The sequence below is a fragment of the Cryptomeria japonica genome, chromosome 1, assembly GCF_030272615.1.
Source record: "Cryptomeria japonica chromosome 1, Sugi_1.0, whole genome shotgun sequence".
NCBI lineage: Eukaryota > Viridiplantae > Streptophyta > Pinopsida > Cupressales > Cupressaceae > Cryptomeria > Cryptomeria japonica.
Genome location: NC_081405.1, coordinates 556,060,655 through 556,073,082, shown reverse-complemented (window position 1 = coordinate 556,073,082; position 12,428 = coordinate 556,060,655).

The following is a 12,428-nucleotide window of genomic DNA, read 5'->3' as shown; positions in this document are numbered from 1 at the left end:
AGGAGATATCCCCATGGTAGGAAGAAGTTCAACTTCATATGCATTATGCCCATACTTGTGCACCACCTTGAGAGGTCCTATTTTCTTCATCATGAGCTTGATAGGGTGCCCTTTTGGAAGTCTCTCCTTCCTAAGGTATGATAACACTAAGTCTCCCACTTTGAATTGTACTTTCCTCCTTGTTTTATCAGCTTGAACCTTATATTGCTTGGATTTTTGTTGTAAGGACTGCCTTACCTTATCATGCACTTCTTTAATACATTCTCCAAAGTTCTCCCCTTATGCACTCTTAGGTGCCATTGAACTGAGATATCTAAGCTCTAATATTCCCCTAGTAAGGAATCCACACACTATCTCAAAAGGACTTTTACCTGTGCTATGGTTTACTGAGTCATTATATGCATATTCTGCCAGTCCAAGTACTAGATCCCAAGTCTGCCATGTTGTTTTGTAAGACATCTTAGCAAGTTACCCAATGACCGGTTGACTACCTCTATCTGACCATCTAATTGAGGATGATAGGTAGATGAAAAAGATAACTTGGTGCCCAACTTCCTCCAAAGTGTCCTCCAAAAGTGGCTCAAAAACTTCACATCTCTATTACTAACAATGTTGATTGGAAGACCATGAATTCTGACTATCTTCTTGAAGAAGAGACCTACAATATAGGCAGCATCATTTGTGCTCTTGTAAGGTATGAAATGTACCATTTTGTGGAACCTATCTACCATGACATACACACTATCAAATCCTCTTGGGGTCCTAGGCAAGTCTAACACAAAATCAATGCTCAAACATTCCCAGGGCCTCTGAGGTATGACCAAGGGTTGATATAGACCTGCATTACTTGATGTTTCTTTTTCTCTTTAGTAGATGGTATATTTCTTTACCAACCTTCTCACTTTTGATTGCAACTTGGGCCAATAATAAAACCTACCAACCTACTCCAAAGTCTTATCAATGCCAAAATGACCTCATAGACCTCCTTGATGCTTCTCTTGGACAATATTTTTCCTCATAGAACATTGAGGTATGCAAAGAAGATGACCTTTGAACAAAAAACCCTCCTGTATCATGTATTTTGAATAAGAGAAATGTGAAGTGTTAGAAAAATCAGAACAAATATTATATATCTCTATAAAATCCTTATCATCCTTATAGAGGTCTTTTAACTCATGCAAACCAACACTTTGCAATTGTATCTCCTGCATAGTCATGACTCTCCTACTTAGTGCATCAACTACTTTGTTGGTTGTCCCTTTCTTGTGTTTGATAATGAATGTATAGGATTGTAAGTACTCAACCCACTTTAGGTATCTTTGGTTCAACTTCTCTTGCCCATTGAGGAAACTAAGGGCATGGTTGTCAGTGAAGACTACAAATTCTTTAGGCAACAAGTAATGACTCCACTTTTTCAATGCTTGAACCATTGCATACTATTGGCATATGTGCAGATCTTGATGACATGATAATATTGTATATTGTCATTGATGTCAATATGCTGAAGTGTGAACTGGTATATTGAAGTAAGAAAACTAGCAAGAGAACTGGTATGATATTGTGAACCAGTATATGTGAAAAAGTGAAGCGGTCTGTTGGAATGAGAACCAGTATATGGGAAGTTTTGTATCGGGGTTTCATTTGGCATGACTACCAGTTGGTAGTCTCAGCTTCAGGGTTTTTGGTTAATGCATTCGAAGCCTATGTGATTCAACCAATGACATCTTGTGATGAGTTAGCATTGTAATGAAGATCGGATCATGTTTCCACGTCAACCTTGTGCACGTGACATGTTTCCTTGAGGATCTTGCATGAAGAAGTTTGATCCTATCTACCTTGGGAATGTGCAAAGTCTCTGTAAATGGTGGAGAGCGTGTGATGGGTTATCAACTTCCTGAAGGGGCAAAGAATGAACGTTGGAGAATGTCTTGAGATTTGTTCAAGACTATTGTATTCAATGTAGTGTGATTAATGGTCAAGATTGAACTGACTGAATTGTTAAACCTAAATGTTTAGGGTTTAGGGTTTATGCTACTGACCTATCTATTTCTTATAAGGTCGATGATGTTTTTCATTTTGAAGTTGTTGGCAAATGTTATTTGTGTATCCAAGTGCAGAGATACTTGATTCTTGCTGTAGACACCCAAAATTGTCATGTCTAATTAAATAAATATTTTATTTATTTAATTATCTAAGCCTAATTCTTCTATTAATTAAATAAATCTTTATTTATTTAATCAATTCATTTATCCTCTTCTAGCCTTATTTCACATTTAAATAAATACATTTATTTATTTAAATTATCCCTTTCCTAAATTAAATAAATATTTTATTTATTTAATTGCCCTACTTCTTCTATTAATTAAATAAATCTTTATTTATTTAATTAATTCATTAACCTTTTCCACACATGGCACATGTCATTCATCTCTTATTTCCTACACTACCTACCTCTTTCATTATTTTGGTATTTCTTATACCTACCCTCTAATCCTAGCCGACCTCTCTTTTTACACCTCTCAATCTTAACCCTCCATTTCTTATTGTGTCTTCTATTTAAGGAGATGCTTTCTTCATTGACAAACCCTAATGACTAATTTTGGAGGACTTAGCTACACTACAATTCTACTTGCAACCACATTCCGTTCTTTGTTGAGCTCTTGTGCATACAAAAATCTGAGAGCAAGCATATCAAACAAGATCAATGGAGATAGGAAGAATGGAGATCAAAACCCTAGTGGACATGTGATGGTATAATCTTTGTGATTTTGAGTTATTTTGCATTGTCTTAGGTTATCTTCATATGTTATGGTGGATCTTTGTTTATTGTTAGGCTAGGGTTTGGTGGTTGAATCCATTTTAGTCTTTCAATATTGTTGTTTATTGCTATCCATTTTCACCATATACATTTTGGCACGCCCGGTGGGACTCTTGTCCCTTTGCATTTAACATTTTTGTTGCAGATTTTGCATTTTTGAAGTTGCAGATCGGACGATTTCGACGACATTTTAGGTTTTTTCCGCGTCTGCGAGTGTTCGGATCGCGTTTTTGTATTTCAGAGGCGTCTGTGATATCTTTTATCGCGTCTGTGTTTCTGTCATTTTCTATTTTTGCAGGTTTCCGAAAGTCGCGTCTGTGATCCCGAATCGTGTCTGTAATCCCGAATCGCGTCTGTGAATCATCTGATCGCGTTTGCAGAATAAAGAGGCGTCTGTGTTATTAAATAGCGTCTGCGAATCACAGAGCCGCGTCTGTGTAGGACAGACGCGTCTGTGTCTGGTATAACAGCATCTGTGCATTCTGTTTTGCAAAATTTTTTCAAGTTTTTCGATTCGGCTTTTCGGATTTTGTACTTAGGGTTTCAGATCTGGTTTATTTTTGGCTAACCTTTGCAGATCTAGCTAACCTGGTTTGTGCAGCTTGCTTTGGAGGCAAATACGTTCTTGTTGAAGGCCCCTTTTCACAAAGTCTTTTTGGGTTTTCTTAAAATTTACCTAACTTGTGTGCTTGCAGGAAGGGGTTATCATTTGAAACAACCCAAACTACTAACAATTTTGTTGCAGGGCCTTAGCTAGGGTTTTGTAATTTTATTTGTGTGCCTTGTCTTCATAGCTTAGCAAACACTTCAATTGGTGCACTAAAATTGAACCATTGTCTTTTGTGTCTTGAGCAATAGGCTCTTTTTGTTTATTCTTTAGAGGGCCTGTCTTCCCGTGTGGTCATTAGGACTACTAGTGAGAAGAGAACGACCCAAGTGGTAGCAAAAGAAAAGCCATCTTCTTCCAAGCCACTATAATCAAATGTATTCATGGTGAAAACTATGAATAATGTGTGCTGATTAGTTCATACCGACACTATGTCTCCCCATAAACCCGTTTGATCAAATTTATTTGATCATTTGTAGGGCGTAACCCCTACCGGCTGGGAGCCTTCTGTATTTACAGAGCTGAAAGTGCCGCATGTATGGCCACACGAGCGGATGCCCTTACTAGCACCTCATTGTTTTAGATGCCCAAATCCTTCTAGTTGTTGAGGCAGGAGGTCGGACCTCTGGTAGCGGCCCACACACATACGGTTCTTAGTAGAGATACAAAGTTCGCCATGGGGAGTTTTCATGGGGACTGATGCTTGGCTGACCCGAGAAGTGAGTGCCGAGGGTGGAGCCAGTGAGGTCAAGCATCTAAGTATCCGCTCTGAATAGCGTAGCCTCGGGGGTAAAACCCCATGTGGGATCAATAATTATTGTCCTGGCCAGCCATAAGAATTGTGCTTGACTTATGATAAACATTCAAACAATCAAGACAAAACAGCAAAACATTGTGTCTTTTGTGTCTTCAAGTGTATGCAAAAACTTTTTACATCAAACAACACACTTTTTGGAGTCTAAACAGTCTGCAAACATTGGGTCATCAACACTGTGTCCTCTTGTCATGAAAAACAGTCGAAAAATCAGATTTGGTCACAGCAAAACAAATTCACAGATAGGAAAGATTGCACTAAGGTTACAGAAACGCGTTTGTGTCTGTTAAAACCGCGTCTGTGTCTGATAAACGCGTCTGTGAAGTACAGAATAGCATCTGTGTTTTTATCAGCGTCTGTGTTGAACAGAGACACGTCTGTGTCTGGAAATCGCGTCTGTGAAGTATACAGCAGTGTCTGTGTCCACAATTGCAAAAACTGTTACAGTCTTAGCAAACATCAACAGGAAATCTCAGAACCACGTTTGTGTCAAACAGAATAGCGTCTGTGTATTAAAACCGCGTCTGTGAAGTATACAGAGGCGTCTGTGTCAGGATTTGAAAAAAAAAGTTTAACAGTCAAGCAAACAAAGAAATCAGTTTCGGCATACTTGAGCTTCCTAGGTTGTCTCTTCAGATTTCATCTAGCATTCAGCCTGTTCTAAGGTCTTACACAGTCCATCATTGCTTCATACCTCATTTTACATTCATACTTGTCTTAACTTGAGTCAAAAGGTCACTTGCTTGTCCTCACTATACTTTGTCAACACACTACATACTACAACACTTTGCTAAGTGGTCCCTCATCAAGGTTTCTTACCTTTGGGTCTCATTTGGTCTTACTTAGAGTCAAGGTCAGCTTACCTCATCAAGAGAAACTATCCTCTCTTTGGAAGTCACACCTACTCTACAACGTACATACTTGGTCTTACACTTTGGACATTGCAAGTAAACTTCAGATTCATTTACACTCCATACAACTCTTGGTCTTACATACTCTTGTCATTTTCGTCTAAGTCTCTCACATATTGGTCTAACACCTAGTTCATGGTTGAAACCCGTCTTCAAAAATCTAGGAGAAAAGCTAAAGAAGCTCAAGGGCCCGTAAACATGAGTTCTTATGAGTATGACAATGATGTCTTCTACAATCCTGAGCACACTACATTACCAGACATGAATGTTTATAGACACAATCCAAATATGGAAAGCGCAAACGCTATACACAACGCTACACACAATGATAATGTGGACAATTCTTCAATACTATCAGCAGACATACAAGAATCTATAATGGACCCTCAATTCAATAGATTGGTTGAAGAGATAATGAGGAGAGATCGTCAATACTTTCTAAACATGATGGCGCAAAGTGGAGCTAAAATACCACATGATTTTGACTTATCTCAACTTATGGAAAGTAGACCTTCACAACAAACTCAACCTAATAGTGGAGGACCAAATAATATGATGCCGGAGTCACCATCAGTTTTGCTTCAGAAACCAGCAATCCCACATACACAAGCTCAAATGCATGATACTTACACTCAAAGACCATCATGGAGGCCTTATGTTCAAACACACGCTCAAGATATGGGTCAACCAAGACAAATGAATACTCAAGGACTTCCTCAAAATTTTGACACAAGAAGACCTCATGCCAAAATTGGGGGCAACACAATGGAAAATGAAAGGCCCATTGAATATGGTTTATATACACAAAACAGATATGGGGTCCCTCAACAAGAAATTATGCCAAGTGCTCCATACATGTCGCAACAATATCGACCTCCATATGGACATGTCTACGATCAGTATCATCCATATATGCAACAAGCTCCTCCTCAAATGGGTGTTTCAAACATGGGATATGCTACAAGAAATCCATCTCCTCCCAAAAATAATTTGGAGCAACAAATTAGAGATCTACAAAAGAAAGTGGAAGACATGGGCACATCAAAACCCACATATACTATGAGAGATATATGCCCTTATCCCTTTGATAAGAGCATTCCAATGCCTCCGTTTCCTCCGCACTTTGCAACACCGAAATTTGACAAATATAGAGGGAGAGGAGATCCCAAGGCACACATAAGACAATTCTTCACAGCTTGCATTGAGGTAGCAGCAGAAGAAACATACTTAATGAGGTTGTTCCCACAGAGCTTAGGAGATCAAGCGATGGAATGGTTTTCTCAATTACCTCCTGGTATTAAGTCATGGGGTGACTTAGCAGAGGCATTCATTCAGCATTTCTCTTACAACATTGAAACAGATGTCTCAGTTACTACCTTGTGCAATACGAAACAAAAAGAAGGAGAATCTTTTGCATCATTTTTACAAAGATGGAGAAACTTAGCTAGCAGATGCTCTTGTGAAATCCCGCAAAAACAAATGGTGGAAATGTTCACACAAAATGTTAACAAGGCTATTGGTTATGATCTCAGAAAAGCTTGTTTGTCTACATTTAAGGATGTCATTGAAAAGAGCCTAGCAACAGAAAAGGTCTTGATTGAACAAGGAGTTATCAAACTATTCAAAGAAAACAAAGAGGACTTTAAGGGAAAGGACAAACCAAAGTTTTGGAACAAGAACAAGAACACAGTTAATGATGGTGTTGTTGATGCTAACACAGTGAGACCAAAGTTCATTTTTTCTGGATCAAATTCTACCAACAATCAAGTGAACAATCAAACGGCTGCTAAACCACGAAGGAAGTACACTCCATTGGGAGAACCACTTGAATCAGTATTCAAAAAGCTTGTAGCAAACAAAGTGATCACGGTCCCAGATTTTCCTCCATATGAACCAAAGGTAAAACCGAATTGGTGGAATGATGATGAATATTGCGAATTTCATAAGAGCAAGGGTCACAAGACAAGTAATTGCCATCGATTGAAAAACATTGTACAAGATCTCATTGACAGAGGAGATATTGAGATTGAGGGACATTCATCTAACCAAGAGCATGAGATGTTTAAGGAACCATTCCCAAAACATGACAAGGGAAAAGGCAAAGTCACAGATGATCAAGCCAATTACACCAGAACATCTTACAATTATGATTCCACTATTAATCACATCTCAATGGACAATCATATTTCTACCATTACTATCAAAAATAAAAATCCTGAGAACCCTCCTCAGCGACCTAAAATTATCCTAAAAGGTGTGGGATCTTCATCCGAAGCTACCTCCGAATGTCATGTCACAACCCGTCGAGGTAAGATCACATTGCCAGGAACCTCTTCTAAGAATACCAATCTTCCGTCAACTAAGCCTGAGTACGATCTTGTAGAGCAATTAGGGAAAACACCCGCACTCATCTCTATTCTTGAGCTCTTACGTATATCTCCTGCGCATAAAGCTGTCCTTGACAAAACCTTGAGAGATACTGCTGTCCCTACGGATCTAAACGTGGATCAGTTTCAAGCCATGGTGGGATACCTATCCGTTCCACACTCCCTCACATTCACAGAAGCCGATGACGCCTCCATAAGTCAGCCTCACAATGCACCTCTACATATTGAAGCCTTCATACATAAACACCGAATAAAACGAGTCCTGATAGATGGAGGAGCAGGTCTTAATATTTGTACATTGAGCACCATCAGACAATTGGGATATTCTGACAAAGCTGTGAATGCTACAAACCAAATCACTATTAAGGCTTATGATGATGAAGAGCGTTCGTCCAAGGGCACAGTCATCTTACCACTAAGAATAGGGCCAGTCACAAAGGACGTGATTTGTCAAGTCCTGGATCTAGACCTCACGTATAACATATTGCTAGGACGTCCATGGATTCATGAAATGAGAGCGGTCCCATCAACATACCATCAGTGCATAAAATTTCCTCATAATGGAGTCGAGGTAACGGTCAATGGTGATCCAAATCCATTCATATATTGCAATAACTTGAGATCACATACTGAGATTATCATTCCCAGCAATCGTGAGGCTACTCCTTCTTCAGCATATATTGATCCTGAGTCATTAAAGCCCTCGACATCCAAACAAGGTGAACTTAGAGCCAAGTTTCAAGACAAAGGCATGGGAGAATACACTCTGAATCAAACAATGTTCTTACGACAAGTCATGAACTCCCTCAAGGAATATGGGAGACCACATCCTAATAAGCAAATCTCCATCATGCTCTTCAAATGGGATCCTACCATCTTTCAAAAATGGGGCGAACTAGAGGAAGAAAGTTTATATAAAATGCTATATAAGGATGCTGAAGATGATACACATGATCAAATTATAATACCCTGTGAAAACTATGGTAAAGGTTTCAAAATTCTGCAGAGATTCGGGTATGATGGAAAAAGTCCTCTCGGACTACGCAAAGAAGGTGTCATGGAGCCTCTACAACCTGAGCTAACTACAAGAAGGGAACGCTCTAAGGGGCTTGGTTTTCTAAAGCCCAAGATTCAAAACAAGAGCACAAAACAGATATGGCGAGTCAAAGTGGCTGAAGTTCAACAAGAGGATAATTATTCCACAGACTCCAATGAGTGGGAATGGGGTTCAGACAAATCCTCCAGCGACTATGAACTTAATGAGACATTTAGAGAGCCAGATGAACCTACAGAGGAGGAGGAGTTTTACAAGAAATTCAGAGTTGGTCAAGAACCGACCCATAAGGATCCCGCACAAGCTTCGTTTCAGGGCCCTAGGTTAGGATCACATAGGATGAGGACACCTGTCCCTGAGGGTGCTACTAGTGATGATAATTTGGACTCACTCACGATCAACACTAATGAGGAGAGTGCCATTGACGACCTCGATGACTATCTTGACATACCTGAATATAACCACATCTTCACTATTAGCCTTGCGGACTCTAAAAACACTAAAGATCTTCCCCTCGTTCACCCCCAACTCATTGACTGGGATCAGGATGGACCACCACAGATTGATACATTTCAAAATGACGAAGCTATTGTTGATTATCTTGGCATTCGCGAAGATCTTCCTCTTGGAGACCATAAAGCAGGATATGCCATAGAGCTAAATAACATGGCATACTTTGGTGAGGGTGTCGGGCCTTCTAGTCGCAAAAATGTGAAAATAAAGACAAAACAAGGGTCTTATGGCGAAAACCACACTGTGGTGCTCTCTGACTCTAAAAAAGTAAAAAGAAAGGACGTATCTGAGGGTGAAAACCTCTCTGAGGCGCCCGAAGATGGAAGGCTTGACATTCTCCCAGCATCATACGAGGAAAAATCATCCATGTTGGTAGAGGAGACTATAAAGACAAACATTGGTACAGCAGAGGTTCCACACAACATATTTTTGGCTCAATCATTGACAGAGACCGAGAGAGCAAAATTCATAAGATTCTTTAAGGAACGACAAGTCAACTTCGCATGGTCTTATGCTGATATGCCTGGACTAGACCCCGACTTAGTAATGCATCATTTAACAGTCAAACCGGGGGCAAAACCAGTAAAACAGAAATTGAGGAAAATGCATCCACAGGTAGCATTGCTAGTCAAGGCAGAGCTGGAGAAATTACTAGATGTCGGATTCATACGCCCAATTGATTATCCCGAATGGATTTCCCACTTAGTACCTGTTAGCAAACCAGATCGCAGCATCCGAATATGTACAGACTTCAGGGATATCAACAAGGCTTGTCCGAAGGATGATTTCCCATTACCAAACATTGATTTAATTGTTGATCTCACAGCAGGCCATGAGATGCTATCTTTAATGGACGGATTCTCTGGATATAATCAGATCAGGATTGCACCTGAAGATCAACATAAAACATCATTCACTTGTCCATGGGGAACCTTCTGCTGGAATGTCATGCCCTTTGGGCTGAAAAATGCAGGTGCCACGTATCAACGAGCCATGACTACTATCTTCCATGATCTCATGCATGTAAAGGTGGAAGATTATGTCAACGACCTTTTGGTTAAATCAATAGACAGAAATACACACTTGGACATACTTTCAGTTGCTTTTGATAGGCTGGAAAAATACAAGGTAAGATTAAATCCAAAGAAATGTGTCTTTGGAGTAACCTCCGGGAAGCTCCTAGGATTCATTGTGTCTAAAAGAGGAATAGAAGCGGATCCAGCAAAAGTCAAGGCTATCTTGGACATGCCGCCACCCAAGAATATCAGTCAACTTTGGTCTTTACAAGGGAGACTCCAGTCCATACGAAGATTCATAGCACAACTTGTAGATAAGTGCAATCCTTTCCAGCACCTGCTACACAAAAACATTAAGTTCAAATGGGACGAGAACTATCAACAGGCTTTTCAGGCACTTAAAGACTATCTTTTGAACCCGCCAGTTTTGATGCCACCAATTCCGAATCAACCATTGCTACTTTACATATCAGCTACTCCAACAGCACTGGGGGCACTACTAGCACAGCAAATACCTGACGGCAAGGAAAAAGCAGTCTACTATATTAGTCGCACATTGGTGGGATATGAGCTCAACTACACACCAATTGAGCGTGCATGTCTTGCTGTGGTCTTCGCTTCACAAAAATTATGACATTATATGCTTACTCACAAGACCAAGTTGATTGCCAGAATTGATCCACTAAAATATCTGCTCAACAAAGCTACACTTACTGGGCGGCTGGCCAAGTGGGTAATGATTTTGAGTGAATTCGACATTGAATACGTGGATAGAAAAGCTATAAAAGGACAAGCAATTGCAGATCAACTGGCAGATGCTCCCATGATAGATGATGCTCCTCTACAATCAGAATTTCCAGATGAGTCCATTCTAACAGTATCACCTGCAAAGCCATGGCAATTATATTTTGACGGCTCATACACACAGCACGGGGCAGGAGCGGGTATACTCTTTATAACTCCCCAAGGCGATTCTATACCAAAGTCATACTGCTTATCATTTCCTTGCACCAACAATATAGCGGAATACGAGGCATTAACAACGGGGTTAAGAATTGCAGTTCAGTGGAAGATCCAGGAACTTTGTGTTTTTGGCGATTCTCAACTTGTCATCCGTCAAGCAACTGATGATTATCAAACAAAAGATGAAAAGCTAATGCCTTACAAACAACTGGTAGATGATCTGAAACAACACTTTGCAAAGATAGAGTTTGAGCAGATACCAAGAGAACAGAATCGTGCTGCTGATGCCATGGCTATAATTGCTTCACTCATTGACCTACCGCAAAATGAGACCTGTTATGAGTCCCTGGTTGACAACCTGCTGATTCCGTCATATGAGATCACTCTTACGGAAATGATATGTGTTGTTGGTCCTGAATCCCAGTTATATGGTTCCATATTCACATACCTTCGTGACAACATCTTACCTCCCGATTTATCGAACAACCAACGCCGCACTTTCATCCGCCAATCCTCCCGATACGTTATCCTAGCTGATATCCTATACCGACGAGGTCTAGATGGCACCCTCCTTAGATGTTTAGAGAGTGACGAAGCTCAGATTACGTTACGAGAAGTGCACGAAGGGATATGTGGTCCGCATACTAGTGGTCCTACCTTGGCCAAGAAACTCATCAGGACTAGATATTACTGGCCTACTATGGAAAAAGATGCATATCAGTTTGTCAAGAAGTGTAAGCAGTGTCAAATTCATGGAGACCTCATACATGCACCAGCACAAGAACTACAGCCACTTGCATCTCCTTGGCCCTTTTGTCAGTGGGGACTCGATCTCATAGGCAAGATTCACCCTCCTTCTTCCAACGGACATAAATTCATTATCACAGCCACAGAGTATTTCACAAAGTGGATTGAAGCCGTGCCTCTCACGCAAGTTACTGGGAAACAAATCGCTACTTTCATCCTGAACTACATCATTTGCCGATACGGGATTCCTACTTCCATTATCACTGACAACGGGCGTCCTTTCAAGAACCAGGATGTTCGTGAACTCTGTGAGCGCTTCCATATCTCTCATCGTTTCTCTACACCATATTACCCCCAAGGTAATGGCCAAGCTGAGGCGTCTAACAAAACAATTCTCAAGATACTTAAAAAGACAGTCGACGACGCTGGCCGTAACTGGCATGTCCAACTCAATCCCGCACTTTGGGCCTATCGTACCAGTGTCCGCACACCTACAGGAGCTACACCTTACTCACTTGTCTACGGTGCTGAAGCCATCTTGCCTATTGAGGTCGAGTTACCTTCTTTACGGGTCTCCTTGAGAAACATAATCAACGAT